Source organism: Diabrotica undecimpunctata, chromosome 6 (assembly GCF_040954645.1).
Source record: "Diabrotica undecimpunctata isolate CICGRU chromosome 6, icDiaUnde3, whole genome shotgun sequence".
Lineage (NCBI taxonomy): Eukaryota > Metazoa > Arthropoda > Insecta > Coleoptera > Chrysomelidae > Diabrotica > Diabrotica undecimpunctata.
In genome coordinates, this window is record NC_092808.1 from 2,658,750 (window position 1) to 2,678,199 (window position 19,450).

General features: G+C 30.1%; 1 protein-coding gene across 1 annotated transcript in view; it reads left to right on the plus strand.

The window, feature by feature from the left end:
- The window catches only part of unc-13, a 347,574-nt gene that overhangs the window by 115,489 nt on the left and 212,635 nt on the right, over positions 1–19,450 (plus strand). The window lies entirely within an intron of this gene.

Consider the following 19,450-nt stretch of genomic DNA (forward strand, 5'->3'; position numbering starts at 1 on the left):
AAATGATAGTGACGCCATCTGTCCAAAAAATTGGTCGTACCAACTTAGAAACCTTTGTGGGCTTATGCACAACAACTTTGCTAAAGTTTATTACATGATACATACCGTAAGTATTACTGACGAGAAGTGAAACCTCGGAATACATATAGCAGAATAGTGGAGCTCGAATTGAAAAAAAAATCATCTACTTTCACTTTAACGTATTTTCTCTACTTAGAGAGATATTAAAAATCGCCTACTAGGGCGATGCTTTGAAGCTTTAGGCTAAGAGTAGAATACTTTTTGCATCTTTTTGTGGTGCCAAAATTGTTACTTTCAGCAAAATTCAGGTTGTTTGTATGACTTTTAGAGCTCACATCTCTAAAGACTGGATGATCATTTTTTCAGTATTCTTGTCCAAAAGTTTGATGTTGATAGGCAAATGGGTTTGTGGTTTTTTGTGTCGGTCCAGTCTGAATATTATATTTTCTTTTCATTGTTTTGTTATTTTTTCTGTGTGTTCTCCATGCTTGTAGAATTTCCAAAACCGTTCTTTTTCTTTATGAATTAGGAATAAGATCAAGTTCAGACCAAACTATTCCATTATTAATAATTTTTAAACACAAATAATCGTATTATATGAATTGTTCGATTTTCTTGTGCACATCAATTACATGGTATGAAAATCAATAACATTCAATAATTTTAATACAGAAATATCCCCAAATATATTTTCTACGTTTGCAGCCACATAAACCGAACAGTGACAGCTGTTTTTATTGATTATACAAGTACCGGTCTGTGCGAGCAACTAGTGGCTGTAGCCACAACGGCATTACGAAATTTATTGTTCAGCTCTCCAAGCTCTGAACACTGAATTGAAGTGATGTCAGTTTTTAGATCGTTTGTATTTGTAAAATCAAAAATCTAAGCACTTATTTTGACCAGCATGATTCCTATATATTTCGTAGAGTTAGTTGGCTTTGCTTTTAGCGTTCTAAAAATTATTTTAGGTTAGTGTATTAAACGTTTTTTAATGTTAAAAGCATATATATATATATATATATATATATATATATATATATATATATATATATATATATATATATATATATATATATATAGCATATATATATATATATATATATATATATATATATATATATATGTATATATATATATATAAAAATACGTTCGAATTATCGGGTAAACAATATTTCACCATTTATTTAATAGCTTCCTCAGGAGTAAACTAAAACAATTTGAACATTACAAAAAATGGCGTACAAATACATTTTAAAACACTCACAGGATTTAAAAGATTTCGCAAATAAAAACTGACATTGAAGTATTTGAAATATTAAATGTCAAGATTAAATTGTCTAAGCACGTTCGTTACAGCTATACGATAAAAAATTAAAATTATTTCAAATGTAAAAATAAAAATAACAATAAAAGAAACGTTAGAAGAATGATATTTCTTTGATGAATTATTAAGGTTAGTTGTTATTAAGATGAATGTTGGCTATTTTGAATATTTATAAATTTTGTTCAATATGTTTCAATATATGTTACTTAACTGTCCAGTGTCCGTTTTATAATTTAAAGTGTTTTTATTTTTGTTAATGTAATACATCTCAAGAAATAATTTACTTTTGTAGTTATAACAACTGATAACTCAATTAGTCCATGATCACATATCGTCGCTAAGATGTCAAAACCCCGTATCTCAATTTTCGATGGTTTTGCGTTTTTTGTGTGGCCTATATTAAGAAATCGAGCTGCATCGATTGAGAAACCTCTTATTACAAAGCATGTGAAATTGCACCTCCGTCACTCGAATTTAGAAACCTTGTATCTCACATGTTGTACACGAAACCACGTAAGTCAACACGTGTCTGAAAAATTGTTAAATACTGAACATTTTTGTGCAGTTATATAGGTTTATAAGAATTATAACTGTTTATTAGAAGCTATGGTAAGTGAAAACATCTTATTACTTTGTTTTAATAATACGTAGATGCATTGTTTTACGTTAAACAGAAACATAACTATTATTATTTCAAAAAATTTGAGGTTATAATGACTCAATTATTATATTTCAATTGATCAACTGAAACAAATTATATAAATCAATTAGGGAAAAACAAAAACTTGTCAGTTGGTATAAGAATTTCCAAAATAATGTATTACAGTGAATTTTTAAGTAAAAAAAAAATTGTGATACAAGTTTCTGTTACCCACCAAAATATAATCAAGTATTTACAATATTGATTTACGAGGTTTTTTGGAAACAAAATAAGTGTTTTTTTGTTTTATTTTTAGGCAAGCCGGGCTTCGAGAATGGTTGAATCAACAATAGAAAGTCTAAAAGAGAAATTCTGATATTGACCAGAATGAAAGTACTACCAATCAAAATTCACATTCTAAAGAGGAGGCCGCAGAACTTAAGAGCCGTCATAAAGAAGATTGGAAAAAAGCAAATACAGGCTTTGAACAACTTTATGAGACCTTTTAAGAAGAATCCTCCAGTTTCCAGCACCTTACTTCTTCATCACTCTGTTCACAAAACATTCAAGTGCATTCCTGTGTTATTTTAAACCCAAGGTGTACTACTATTCAAACAGGATCTCTTTTAAAAAATGACGCCCAAAGCAGATGCTTGGCTAGTATTAATATAGAAGATAATGGTATGAATGTCGATGTGCAAGATTATAAATTACACATTAGTTAAAAAGATCGCGCTAAAAAGGAAAAAATCAAGGATAAAGAAGATGCATTGGAAAGAAAAGTGTGCGTATTTACGATGGATGTACAAGCGGTCCAACTTGTCCCTGTCGTCCCAGCAGACATGGTATACTTTAAACAGAAACTAGCATGCCATAACTTCATTATCTATAATTTAACAAATAGTAAGGTAGTTTGTTATGTATGGCATGAGGGAGGGGGCAAAACACATGCCAACTCCTTTACATCTTGTATAATTGATTTTTTAAATGAAGAGTTAGATGCCTAAGAAAAGGACAAACCAAAAATTTTTTATAGCGATGGATGTTCTGCACAAAATCGCAATGTGACATTGGCTAATGCACTTCAGCTTTTCTGCAACGCAAATGATACGGTAATTATACAGAAATATTTAGTTAAGGGTCACTCGCAAATGGAGTGCGATAGTATGTGTTTCACTCCACCATTGAAAGAAAGAAAAAAAATAAATGCATTTATTCACCATCCAATTATGTAGAAATAATTAAAGAGGCCCGTAAAAATTCCAAAAATCCATACAAAGTTAAATACATTGATCACCAATTTTTTAATGACTATTACTATATTAAGTATTATTCATCCATTCGTCCAGGGAAAAAAGTGGGAGATGCATGCGTGAATAATCTGAGGGCTGTAATGTATTCCACCTTTCCAATTCAAACTAAACTTTGACGAGGAGTGGCAGTTTTTACCAGTTCGCAAAAATACAAATAATGCAGGAATCACAAGAAAAATGTATAATGACCATTTGCCCATTACAGAAGACAAATTAAAATCACCTGCAGTCTCTTAAGACTGTTATTAACCCAAATTATCATGGTTTTTTATGACTCGTTGAAGCACTATTGTTGTTTTTTTTTTGTTTTCGAAATATGGAAAATAGTTGTGTTTATTTTATTTTATATCAGAATGCTTGTATAACATGTTTGTTTTATTTCTTTGAAGAATAAACATTTTATTTTTCTTCGGTAATATTGTTTTTTGTGTGTAAGAAAAGCGTAAGAGAGCTGAAAATATGCTACCAAAACCTCGTAAGACCTTAAATTAAATACTATTTAAATTTCAAAAACTCGTATCTCACGATTTTTTTCCAAAAAAATCTAACTTTATTTTTTTAGAGTTTAATCACTATCACAAATAATTCATTTCGTGGAACTACCCACATTTCAGAAAAAAAAATAAGTTTAAAAGTTATATTTTCTACTATGGGAAGTTTTAGGTGATTTCCCAAAAAACACTAATTTTGAGATACGAGATTTTGACATCTGAACGACGATATCTTGACCTTAAATTCCAGTGTAGCTTGGTATCTTTGACACCTGGCATGTTAAGGAATGCTCTTTTCACATGTGGAGTTTCAAATCTAACTTTCTTGACTACAAGGAATTCGATATCGTAAACGCTTTTTTGCAATTGCGTTACATAATCATATTAAAGAAAAATTTAAGAAAGGAAATTTTTGAATAAAACTAAATTCAAAATAATGTTTTCTAATTAAAATTTTACGATATTTAACATGTAAAGTTATACATTTAACAAATAGGATAAAAAGGGTTAAAATGTTTTAAACTTGCCTAAACTAAGTGAAAATATCATAAGAGGAGGTCAATATTAATTCCTGAGAATTCGTATTTTTTTAATTTCGTCGCAAAATTTATTTAATAAACGTATATTTTGATGTACAGTCTACAATTTAGTGCTAATAATTTTTGCATGTTTTAAATTTATTACTTACTGCTTAATTTGTATACATAAAATTGCATGACACAATATTTTACACATTTAATATACTTTTCATATTTTTTAATGATACTTTTTGTTTTAATATGGGTTTTAATACTATATTGTTAATTATTGTTTTAATTATTGTTTTAATTAATATTGTTTTAATTATTGTTTAAAAAATAATCGTTCAGTGGCATTTCGATCAGCTACATTCTGCTCCGGCAAGTTCTTTTTTATTGATGAACTTAGAAAGTTCACCTTAAAATGTTCAGTTGATAACACGCAAGGATTTAATTCTAGCCATATATCAAAAACACAACAATTAATGACCTAATATGATCAAACAATGGTATAAGACAATCCACTTGATACAAGAAACATAAATTTAAATATTTTACATATAAAATTAAAAGTAATAAAAAAAACAGTAAGATAATACACAGTCATTATATATTCATAAATGTTATTTCCGATAAATTCTCCCACAACTTGCCTTTTATTCACCTTTTACTCCCCATTAAAGAAACTCTTTTTAAAAATCTATAAGTGCCCATTTAATTTCTATATCACCTAGAATAAGCAAAACTGAAAGTTACTAAAGAAAAATAAGTTAGTATATGTTTGGAATAAGGGCAAAAGAATAAAAAACAAAGACTTGAATTTTTCAAAAAACTACTAAAAACTGCTTGATGAAAAGAACGTATAAAAGTTGAAGCAAAAAGGTGACTACTTAGAAATTAATTAAATCATAAGCACGGAAAGATCAATACCAATATAGAGAAATAATACAGCTGAAGCTAACAGATAATATTGGGGTGAAAAGACTTGGATAAATTCGTTTTTCAATTTGAAGTTGCTGTTTTTCTTGGTTAATGCTTATTTCTAGTCGTGGTAAATATTGTAGCGTTTATAATTGGATCTAATGAATCCACAAGATACCTATTCCAAAAAAGAATAACCGAAAAAAGCAGAAACTCAAGAAAGTGATGTAGTTGAAGAAAGCTGGGCAAAAATTAAGTCTAATATCTTACTCTCGGCCCAGGAAGTTTTTGGTGAAAGAAATGTAAATAAAAACAAATCGTTCCCAATGCAAAAACTCCATGGTTTGGTACAGATGTGAAGGAAAAATGTAGACATACCAGGTATACTATAATTACAAGACAATTAGAAACGAAACACATGCCCTTGCAAGAATAGTAAAAAATGATAACTGGGAACGCTTTTCGAAAGTAATGGAACATGATTTTTACGGTCTGCAAAAGGAAATATGGCGCTTCATAAGAGGTTCAAGAACGAAGGTAAACATCACAAATTATCACAAATGAAGAACTTATTATAAATGTACAGAAAGTTATATAATAACATACCGGTTAATAATAAAATACTGAAAGAATAGAGAACGGGCGAACTAATTCTACTCTTCAAAAAAGGAGATAAACAACAGCCAGAAAACTACAGAGGTATAAACTTGTTAAATACTTCGCTAAAATTTACAACTAAAATTTTACAAGCATAGAGGGTAAGTTAAGCAGATAAACAATAGGGTCTTCGTAGTGGAAGATCGTGTACAGATGCAATATTTGTTATAAATCAAATTACTGAGCAATCACTAGAGTATAATAGACCAGCATTTCTGTGTCTGATTGACTAAAAAAAAACGTTTGACAGAGTAAGACTCAAAGATGTAATCCATCTTCTATATAATAAAGAAATTCCCCTAAATATTATAAAAACTATTGAAAATATCTATCAAAACAACAAAAGGAAAGTAATGGACAACTTACAGAACCTATAGAAATAGGCAGCGGAATAAGACAAGAAGATTTATTGAGCTCCATGCTCTTCTATTTGATCCTGGATAAAATCATCAAAAGCATTAACAAAGGTAGAGGATACCGAATGGAAAACAAAGAAATAAAACTACTCTGTTACGATGACGATGCAATACTAATAGCCCAAGATGAAGATAGTCTGCAAAGGCTGGTCCACAGAATCAACATAAGAGCAAAAGAATTTAATATGACAATCTCATCTCAGAAAACTAAAACAATAGTAGACAGCAAAGAACCAACCGTAGTGAAATAGAAATTGATGGCATCAGTATTGTTATAGTAATGAAAATAAAATACCTGGGAATTACACTGTCTAGCTATGGAGACCTGGACAAAGAAGTGAGAGATCAAGTCCAAAAAGCAAATAGACTGGCATGATGCCTTAATAACACTATATGGCGAAACAGATACATTAACACTGAGATAAAGGCAGGAATTTATAAAGCTTGTGTAAGACCAATAATGACATATACCTTAGAAATAATACCCGACACAGCCACAACGCAAAAGCTACTGAAAATTGCGGAGATGAGAGTACTGAGAAGAATTACAGAAAATATGCTAAGAAGATCGAAAGAGAAGTAAAGACATTAGAAGAAAATGTGATATACAGTGTATAAATGAATGGACACAAAATGAAAAAAAAAATGGAATAACCACATAGGCAGAATGGCGGAGACCCGTGTCATCAAAATAGCAAGAGATAAGTCACCAATCGGCAGAAGAAGTATCACTGAACACACAAAATTGCTTATAAAGAGGAAAAGTAGAAGATAATTGGCTGGGTGGTTCCCATTAGGCAGGACAAATTTAGCTGGTGTGTCTACATGTTTTTGTTTCATACGGTCCACTATATTTGACGCATTTAAACGGCTGATTGCAAGAAGATTTTAAGTGATCTTGTCATCTTGTGCATTGTACTGTCTGACTTTCAGTCTTAAATTCTAATCAATGACTTAAGAAGCAGATTAACGTAAGGGTCTTCATATTTTAAGAACATGTTTTATAAAAATTTTTGATATATAGTAAATTTTTATCCATAATTCAAACATTTAACTTACTTGTATTTGCGTGACTAAACGTTTAAGGGTTTGTTTCTGATGCTTCATTAAAATATTTTACTGAAATATAGCTTGAAATGAAGGTTTTCGGTCAACTTCAACAATATCCTTTATTAAATATTACAATATTATTAAAACCCAGATTTAAAACAACATTTGTAAATGATTATTAAGTTTCCGCTGGTTGGTATAAAATTGATTTTTAAGAGATCTAAAGGTGCTTACTATTTGGCATTAATGGAGCCATGATTATCATCTATGGAATTTAAATGCATTTCAATGCGTTGAATATTAAATATGCACATTTCCAAAAGTCGCTAAAAAGGGAGACCATGTATTCCTAATCAAAAAATTGGACAAACAATGATAAAATATTGGAATTTTTAAAGCAATAATTTATATATGTTGCTGTTAAAAAATACTACTTAGTTAATTACATAAGTTAATTTTTTGAAACTATTTCTGACATCAGAACTTTATGTTAAATATATTTATTGTCAGTCTTTGTATCAGTGTTTGTCAATAATACAGATTTGGATTCGGTTTCGGTAGAATCTGTTTTTCTATTATTAAAAGCTCGTTTGTGTTCTACTATACGCTAGTTAAAGGTTCTATCAGTTTAACCGATGTAAGTTTTTGGCCAGCTACCACATTAATTGTGTATACACCACTGTGTAAGTGCTTATTTATTTAGCTCTTGTTGATACTAATAGCCTATGGCTATTTTATCGATATCTTGCATAAATAAGAATAACATAAAAAATATAAATAACATAAAAAATAAAGGAATAACATCAGCTTTCAGAACAAACAACAACTTAAGCACATATATTAAGAACAAGAAGAGCGCAAAGACAAAGTACCTATACAGTAATGGAACAAAACTTACATTTTGTAACTACTCCAAAACTTACATAGGTCAAACTGGTAGAAGCTTTAACAAAACTTATAGCAGAACACAAAAGAACTCTCAATAATCTAAAAAACAGATTTTACGTACTTACTTTGCCTTCTAGATTATAATTATTCTTTTAATTACCAATTTTTAATTCTTCGTAATTCTTTTTAAGTTAAAAATTAAAACCATCACTTGTGAAAAACTGTTTGTTTAACCGCTAAATTTAAAAAAGTCTAGATTTTTGGAAATGCATGTTTACTGAAATATGAAAATAATAATATATTAAAACTCATATCACGATCTCTACTGTTATATTTTATATAAAATTATTGGATTTATATAAAATATTGTAAATATCGTTTTAAATTGTTGATTTAAACCGAATTGGCGGAAATATCGAATACCAAAATAAATTAAGGGTTGTTATTACAGGGTATTGTATATCTATCCATAGATATACAAATAAATATACTGCTTGTTTTATTAATACTCATATTTTAATTTATTGCTTAAATAATATATGATATTAGTGCTTTACTAATTAATATTTTTAACAAACAAGGTTATTTTAGATCGTAGATTAACAATGTTGTGAAGAAGAGTGTTGGGTTTTGTTGAATTAAATGTAAAGGGAGGTAAGATTTTATAAATTTTAGTATGAATTGTGTGAATAATGAATAAATTTTTAGTATAGACAACAAACACTAATGTGATAATGTGTAAACGTTTCTCTATACCTATATGTCTTTCTCATTAAAGCTGCACAAATTCTGTCAGGAGCAAATGAGGAAAAAGCCGCTTTAAAAAAGTCTACTGCAGTTACTCCACTCTTGAAGGTTTTTCAGCCATCACTTCTGTGATAATATGGATTAAGTATTCTAATTACAATACGTGAATATTTTAAAATATTAATTTGAGTGAGTTCAGAACATATAAATTGTATATCTCAACGTTTAGTTAGTGTTTTGCACTTAAGTCTTCTATAGGATACATTCAAATATTGTTATGTTTTAATAGTTATATTGTAAGGAATCATACGGAAGCAGACTTTACGAGAATACTTTAGTAACAAACAAAATATGAGACTGCTTTAGTACTTGAGAAATGAAGTTTAAAAATAACAGTCACATTCAAGATAGATACAACTTGAGCTGTTTGCTCTTTTTAATGCATTTTGGTGTCCAATTGATATTTATTTATCGAATAATTGTTAATCAGTGCGGTTATCTGATAACTATTTTTAAATGTAACAAGAGATCTTCATATCTTAGAAACTCTTTGTTTATTTGGTCCGCTGTTGTTGCTTTTTACTTTGATTTTGAGATTGTCCTCATAAGTTTTTTCATTTTCATATGATCAATTTTATGTGAATTTTATTCTACGATATGCTCATGTGCTGTTGGGCTCCCAACTGATTTTTCATATTCACTTTCCAGAAGGAAGATAGATCAGAAAAATAGAAAGTTGATACGTAACACTATTTAAATTTATCCTATAAAATACGAAAGAAGAACATTTGCGAAGGAAAGAAGGAAATCTAGGACATTTAATAAACCTGGACCACACGACGAACATTGAAATTGAAAGGAAATTTGAAGTCAGAGAAACAATAGAAACTGAACAAAATCACAACAATCCAAACTAAAGAGATGTTGTTCAAAAGCTTCTAATAACATGGGAAAGGCTATTAAAAAAGAATACAGAAATAAATTGGGCAATAAGGCCAACGAGTAGTAGCCAACCTACTTATACACGTATAAGGCCAATCACAAGTAGGAGAGAGGGGGACACATGTGAACAAATTTCAAAAAAAAAAAATAATTTGTACCGCAAAATGAGATTCATTGTAAAGTATCGGCTTTTTCAATGTAAGATTCACATATTTGTGTACCTTTCAATTTGGAAGTAATTAAATTATTTAGGGCACGTGCATTAAATTCAAAGTAGATGTAATTAGTCTACATGATTTCCTAAGAGAGGCATATATGGACAGGACAATATTTTCTACGGGGCACATATGAACACAGGTTTTGATAAAAAGTGCAATTTTTAATATTTATTTAACATAATACATTGAATTATCCCATATTATACCCATGAAAATAAATGGAAAACCTGAAAAAGGAGCTGGATCTTGCTGTCCCAATTTATTTTTAGGAGCTGGTAATTTTCTCAAATATCGTTTGCAGAAATATGCCTCTCATCCTTTCGATCTGGAAATACAAAATCTTGTCGCGGCGTCATTTTTAGGAAATTTACTAAAATCTGACTGTACTAGTTCCTTTTCGATCTAACCAACAAAGAATTTAAGTATTTTTTTTTTGTAGTAAATTTAATGAGAACAAAATCCCCTTTCTGGATATTTGGAAGATCTGGAAGATCCAATCCAAAATTTTAAGCATCTTCAGTCTCAACTTCCATAAGACTATCATCTGATTCTCCACAATAATTCTCAATTTCGCTTTCTGATGCCTCCTATTAAAAACTTTGCGAATATGGGATTTTGATTTTTTCTTTTCTATATTGGTTGCCTTTCTTTCCTGAGCCCGTTTCTCTTTTTCCTCCTGTTCTCTTATTTTATTTTCTAATCTATTTTTTTCTGGTGTAGCGGTCAGAATGGTTGAATTTTTTTTATTCTTTCTTTCTTAGAACTTATTCTTATGGCCTTTATGTATGGACGAATTTTGTTCCTGAGTAAGTTTTACATCCGAAATAATAAAATTACAATTTTGAAACTTTGTTTTTCGGTAGTTAAGAGAGGTTGACAATTATTACTTTGGTTGAACATTTGACGATGATAACCACTCCGCTTTCATCTACATTCACGATTCTATCAATAGTAAATTTGTACGTTTTGTAAACATTCTCTAGGTTATCAAAAAATATGTCGACGTTAACTTTATTAAAACTGATGTTTCTGTCTAGACTGGTAGACTCTAGTTTTCGCAAAGATAAATTATTGTGACGCTTCATGAAACCTTTCATTCACTCAATTCCAGCAAGATGATTTTTCGACCATGACTTTGGCACATGTTTTTCAAGCTTCAGAGCATACTCATACGCGAATGTTCGAATTTGAAAGTAGGTTAATTCATACTGTAATTTCGAAGTTTGAAGAATATAATTTACTAGACTGTCCTCTTCTTTATTTAAAAAAATCTGCTGTGTTATATATTTTAATAGAAACTTTATTTCGGATATTTCTGTATCATTTATAGTTTTTTTATTCTGTTTTTTTTTTAAATCTTTTATGTAACATGGACTTCTTCAATCTATATTTCTCTGCTAAGTTTCTGATTGATCCGTTACCATTTTTTATATAGCAAATGGCCTGAACTACTACGTTTTCAGGAATATTACTTCTATCAGTTTCTCTGATGTAGGTTCTCACTATTATTTCGAACTGTAAGGTAAAAAAAGATATTTTAGATTATTTTGTTTTGAAAAAACCTATGGGGTACAAGTGGATACTGTCCACTTGTTCCCCTGTATGTTATCCACATTTGATCCGTATGCATAGTTTTTCAAAAGTACCGGATATCTGTTTTTAAGTTATGACTAGAACAAAACTGAAGAAACTTACCTGATATCAAATATGAGAATATTCAAAATACGATGCACTTTACAAGGAAACACAGAACAATATCTAAAAAACTGTTTATTTACTTTTACGCGGCAAAAGTAACACAACCTCGTGACACAAACAGAGAGCAACTGACATTGAATTTATTTCTTGGCATCGAACTGTATCACCAGTGCCACCTAGGAGAGTGAGTTAGAACCACTCGAAAAGAAATCTAGACGGAAAAAATCAACTGTCCACTTGTGCCTCTGTCCACATGTGCCTCCCCTTCCCCTAGTAGTAAAATAGCCAATTTACTTCTACTACCAGTAAGAAGCGTTAATACCGAAATTGCCCAAATTTCTTTAAAACATATTTAACGTGGAGTCAAACCCGGAAAACCACAGAAAGTAAATGTAGCTCCAGCGAAAATTTTAAGTGTAATATATATATATATATATATATATATATATATATATATATATATATATATATATATATTACACTTAATATATATATATATATATATATATATATATATATATATATATATATATATATAAAGTAGTTAGGTATTATTGACTGACACGTTATGTAAAATAAAGTTTTATTTTGAGGTTGCAGTCATTAATAGGGCAGGAAAGTAAAACTCTTTGTTCTTTAATCAAGCTTTCGCAAAATTTATTTGCTTCTTCAGGATATGCTAAAATATGGTAACAGTAAATACAACGAAATTAGAACTAAATAGCATTGTATAAAACTAGTAAAAAAAAAACTTACAACATGAGGTTAATCCATTAAATTTTCAAATTTGCAAAACATTAAAACTTAACTTATTTTAAAAATTATACAGTTATGTAAGTACAATATTCCAATTTAATTTAATTTTGTAAAAATTCATTTTGACATTGATTGTTTGATTTATGTCAGAAAGACACTCGTTTCTGTTTATTATATTTTTTGTTGTTGATAATTAGCTCTTGATTGTTATTATGGTTACGTATAAAGTGGCGCCAAATATGAATATTTAAATTTTTTGAAATTCTAATATTTATAGTCAGAAAATCTAATATTGGAAAATTATAGTATTAATTTTCGTAAGATAGAATGTAATTATAGATATTGCTTAGTTTATCAATATCAGTTTTTTTATTAACGCATTGATATTTATTTATGCATACCATTTCTAAGAATTCTCTTTTATTTAATTGGTTTTCGCGTCTTAATATATTAGTTTCATTGAAATTAAATGAATGATTTTTATTAATTGCATGATCTATTAATGCACACGTATTTTTATTATTTCTAAGGTCACTTTTATGTGATGTTAGTCTGCCTATTAGATTTCTAGATGTGTGTCCGATGTATGACTTATCACAATTTTCGCATGGTATTATATAAACTACATTTGAGCTTTCCATAATGCTAATAGGTGATTTAGTTTTTGTATACAATGATGCTAATGTTTTAACATTTTTAGTTGCAATTTTAATATCAGAATAGTTAGCAAAGACTTTAGTTAGTTTGGGTGTTAATGTTGGTATGTAAGGTAGTGATGTGAAAGTAAATTGAGATTGCACGATTTGTTGATTTGGTTCTCTTGTTTGATTTCTGTCAATCATTCTATTATTAGGATTATTAAATAAAAATTTGTTAATTATTTTAATTGGGTACGAATTCTCTAATAAAATGTCTTTAAGTTCTAATAACCCTTTGTTGATGTTATTGATGTGTGATAATTTGACTATTCTGTTTTTTAAAGCCAATATCAAATTTATTTTCATATGAGGTGGATGTTGTGATCTGTTAACAGATTTATTAATTATCATTCACAACATCCACCTCATATGAAAATAAATTTGATATTGGCTTTAAAAAACAGAATAGTCAAATTATCACACATCAATAACATCAACAAAGGGTTATTAGAACTTAAAGACATTTTATTAGAGAATTCGTACCCAATTAAAATAATTAACAAATTTTTATTTAATAATCCTAATAATAGAATGATTGACAGAAATCAAACAAGAGAACCAAATCAACAAATCGTGCAATCTCAATTTACTTTCACATCACTACCTTACATACCAACATTAACACCCAAACTAACTAAAGTCTTTGCTAACTATTCTGATATTAAAATTGCAACTAAAAATGTTAAAACATTAGCATCATTGTATACAAAAACTAAATCACCTATTAGCATTATGGAAAGCTCAAATGTAGTTTATATAATACCATGCGAAAATTGTGATAAGTCATACATCGGACACACATCTAGAAATCTAATAGGCAGACTAACATCACATAAAAGTGACCTTAGAAATAATAAAAATACGTGTGCATTAATAGATCATGCAATTAATAAAAATCATTCATTTAATTTCAATGAAACTAATATATTAAGACGCGAAAACCAATTAAATAAAAGAGAATTCTTAGAAATGGTATGCATAAATAAATATCAATGCGTTAATAAAAAAACTGATATTGATAAACTAAGCAATATCTATAATTACATTCTATCTTACGAAAATTAATACTATAATTTTCCAATATTAGATTTTCTGACTATAAATATTAGAATTTCAAAAAATTTAAATATTCATATTTGGCGCCACTTTATACGTAACCATAATAACAATCAAGAGCTAATTATCAACAACAAAAAATATAATAAACAGAAACGAGTGTCTTTCTGACATAAATCAAACAATCAATGTCAAAATGAATTTTTACAAAATTAAATTAAATTGGAATATTGTACTTACATAACTGTATAATTTTTTAAAATAAGTTAAGTTTTAATGTTTTGCAAATTTGAAAATTTAATGGATTAACCTCATGTTGTAAGTTTTTTTTTTACTAGTTTTATACAATGCTATTTAGTTCTAATTTCGTTGTATTTACTGTTACCATATTTTAGCATATCCTGAAGAAGCAAATAAATTTTGCGAAAGCTTGATTAAAGAACAAAGAGTTTTACTTTCCTGCCCTATTAATGACTGCAACCTCAAAATAAAACTTTATTTTATATATATATATATATATATATATATATATATATATATATATATATATATATATATATATATTACGAAGCAATGAGTAGAAGAAACCTACAGGAAGGGAACTGGCTAAACAGGAAAAATTGGAGAAAACGGTTGAGTGAAGGAATACAGTGAAAACTGTGGAAATCCTTGTATATATATATATATATATATATATATATATATATATACATATTCTACCTTAATTATTATAATTATGTAAGACATAGAACTAGCACTTTTACATATATATGAGCGTTGCCTTATTTTGTCTCTAAGGCAGACTTTAATTAGACTTCTCACAAAGTTGTTTGACATGAAAGGCTACATAATGCACATAATACCAACCTGTTTGCAACGCTGATTACATCTCTCCAAGACTAATTTGTAATTTTCGGTATAACACCGGAACAAAACTGGAAATTTAAACGTTGGTACATGATAATACATTTGATAAACACTAATACGTCCCGACCACTAATTTCTGGTGCATGTGCATTTGATTGCAGCGACATTTGGCAGCGTTGGGGATTTGATTGGGTGGAACTGGACGTTTTAACTCGGAAAATTAAATGCGAGGCGGATTTTTGGTTTATACAGTTCCGATGGAAGTACTTTATTTCATTAAATACTCGTGTAGGAATACATTTAAATAAGTAAATACACATATATGTGAGTGTTCAAAAGAGAAGATGGAATTATGTAACCTTTTTCCACACAAATTTTAAAATTGGTGGCGTAGACTACAGGGACAGACAAAATCAGACAAAATAAAGAGTTGCTACTTACTTTTATTTTAATCTCTTTCTTTATTCCTGACTCACCGGAGGTAGTGGTCATCGTAATGTGTAATATCCGTCTCCAAAGATCGCTTTATCTGGTCTTTTGCATATTCTGGTAATTTTCCAAAATCCATCTTGTTGGGTTTTTCCATGTATTCTGTTTCTACTCTCATAACATGTCCAAAGTATTTTATTTGCTGAAGATGAGTTTTAAAACGTAAGAAATAGTAAACCAAACAGAAGAAAGTTCCTAGGAAAACCACCATAGATATGGCAAGACAGCTGATTTTTTAAAATCACAAGATTAAACATTATCCAGTAAACATAACTTATAGACCCAACGTATAAAAAATAAAGAAAAAGAAGGAATATATTTTTTTAATTTTAACATCTTGAATCGTCATCTAGGTACATCAGAGACGAAGTTCTAAAAGATAATTCTCTAAGCAATCGTCAATATGCATACCAACCTGGTAAATATACGGACTCTCTATTGGATGATCTAAATAGGCTTATCTCAAATTCAATCGAAGGCAAAGAGATAGCAATGGCCGCTTTTGTAGATATAGAAGGGGCACTTAATAATGTTACTACCAGCTGTTTGATAGGGAATATGAGTAGACAAAGCACACCTGCGGTAATATGCAGATATATAAGGGTATCCCTGAAGAATAGGACAGTAATGTCCACTCTGGGTAAAGCAACCATCAAAGCAAAAATAGGTGGAGGCTGTCTACAAGGAGGAGTTCTGTTCCCTCTACTTTGGGCAACCTTGGTAGATAATCTTTTCAAAAATCTGTCCACAGATGGCTTTTACGCAGCCCTAAATATAGTTGACGATTGGTGTAAACAAGATAGACTGATAGTCAATGCTCAGAAAACACAAATCGTCAACTTTACCAAAAAAACAGCACTACAAGGAATAAAACCATCGGTGCTGGGAGAAACAAAGGTCACATTTGCCAAAGTAACAAAACACCTTGGGGTGTATTTTGATCATAGGCTTACAGGGAATACTTAGATTTTAAAAACCACACAGAAAGCTACTATATCCCTGGGCAGATGCAGAAGAATGTGTAAGAATTAAAAACTTAACCCCGAAATAACTATATGGTTATACACAAATGTTATTACACCAATGATAACCAATGGCTCGGTGACGTGGTAGACAAAGACGTGGCAAGTGGGAGCAATAAGGCTGCTAGGTGATACGCTAAGGCTAGCATGCGTGTGTATTACGGCGGCCATAAAAACAACTCCTACAGCAGCGTTGGAAGTCCTGCTGAATCTACCACCACTTCGTATCTTTATACAGGGCAAAGCCAGATCAGTGATGCACAGACTAATCTATAGTCAGCGACATATAAGCCAGATGTATGGTGCTGACAACACAAAGCTAATCGAGGAGTTTCACAATTAATATACCGGGCAGGGAAGACTGGAATGAAGGTGTACCCATACAAGCTGTTGCTACCGGATACACGGATGACTCAATAACATCGGAGAGGGTAAAGGGATACATTTTTCGGTAAGTCTAACTAAGGATGTGACAGTTTTTCCATCACTGCATGGAATAAATAGAAAGTCAAGAAGAAACGTTCCATTCAGTTGCTATCTTCACATATAGTCAGACAGTGCTTAAGGCACTCAATTCTGTAGAGGTCAATTCTAAGCTAGTATGGGATTGTGTGTATGCTCTAAAGAAACTAGGAGACCGTAGCAAGGTTACGGTAGCCTAGGTACCGGGGTGCAAGGGTCATAAGGGCAATAAAAAAGTAGATAAAATGGCCAAACAAGGCTCATTAATGCCATTTATAGGACCGGTACCATTCCGCGGCGTTACAAAAACAGTAGCAAGAACGGCTACAAGGAAGTGGGTAGCTCACAAATCTCTGAAATGTTGGAGGAATTTACCATGACAAAGACAGGCGAAAGTTCATTATAGAACATTCGCCAAAATTACGGCAGACCTAATAAGCATAGAGAGGAAAACAGTCCAAGCCATAGTAGGTCTTCTGACAGGACACTGTAAGCTAAATAGGCACTTGAAGCTGATGAGACTATCAGATGATGACCTGTGCAGATTATGTCATCTCGAAGAAGAAACAGCAGAGCACATTCTATGTCAGTGTGACAGTCTGGCAAATGTGCGGTTTTTTGCATTAGGAGAAGAAAATCCACCGGCAAATAGCTACACGGAAGGTACGGTCTCGAAGCTATTAGACTTTTTAAAAAGGGTCAGGCTAGGGAATGTTATCTACGACTAGAGGACCACAATAGACAGAGAGGTCTCAGTGGAATATGCCAAAAGGCCACCTCTGTAAATATTTTTCTTTTTCATGTTTTAAAATTGGACTCACATTTGAAAAAAATATTCATGATGGATGAATTAAATTCATCTTATTAATATAATAATATCAAGAATAGACCTCAATAGTAACAATCCTTTGACGTTGAATCAGTTTCCTAAAACTTTGAATAGTTCGATTAAGAATTTCCTTTACTTTCCACTTAATCCTGATTAAATACAAAATTTATCATTTATCATCTCCGACGTTATTATCATTCACCCACCCTCATAAATATACAAAAAGAAATTCAATCAAGTCTCTTTCGTTTTACTTACGTTGTGAAAAACCCTAATTTCTTTTCCGCCGCTGTCAAAAAAATATTGATAAATTCCATTGCTCCCACAGAGAAGCATAAAAGATGAAAAGAAGAAATGCGTACTTCAAAAGTTATTATGTAAATGAGGCTTTGGAAAATTATGTACGCTTTTTTGTAGATAATGTTTTTCCATTATTAATTTCAGGAAAATTGAATGCAGCGTGAAAATTAAATTGACTAGGAAATATTTTAAATATAATCTTGTTCTAATGTTTAAAGTATTTATTTACAGTTTATAACATTAAGACTATTTCATAAATGTAGTGGTAAAGGTGTGTTTGTAAAGAGTGTTTTTGACCTGGGCAAAGCCTGGTAACTGTATATCATCTTACCAAGTATTTGAACAACTGTCTTTTGAGTGTTATCTTTATTGGTTGTTTGATTAGTTCATTGCCTCCCTTCTGAATGTGTTTCGTTTTATTAGTTCATTCATCAATAAATTTATTTTAATTAATAGTTGATCTCAGGGCTACTATTATCGTTAAGTGGCTTCAACGTATTCTTTAAGCAGTTGCCTTTGGGGAAAGGATGGACAATAGGAAAATAAATTAAACCAAATAATTTTGTGATACTAAATTATTAAATAATTTATTAAAAAAAATCAAAAAAAATTATTAGGGTCAGACAATTTTACAATTATTTAAAATCATATATCAAATGCTCTAATCCGTATAATTAAAATAACAAATTTATTAAAATTCCTATTCGCTCCGTGCGTAACCATGGTAGGGGTACCTTGAAACGATGCCAGCGTGCGTAGCGGCGAAATATGACAAAATTGGACCTTTTGGATTTTTTTACGCATAAATTTTATCAAAAATGGGTGCAAATACATGTTGCGTATTTAATTGTGCTAATAATAGCAAACATAGTGAGTGTAGTTTTTATAGGTTCCCAAAGATTACATATAAATTAGAGAAAAGAAAAAGATGGATTCGTGCTATTAAACTAAAACTGAACTCAACCCAGAAAAGATATAACAATATAAATGACTTTTCAACTAAAAATCTAGCCTAAATATGTTAAAGACATTATAAAAACTAATCTCCCTTACGAAATAATAAAATCGAAATAGAAATTTGTATACATTCAGGAAGCATTGTAATATATATATATGTATATATA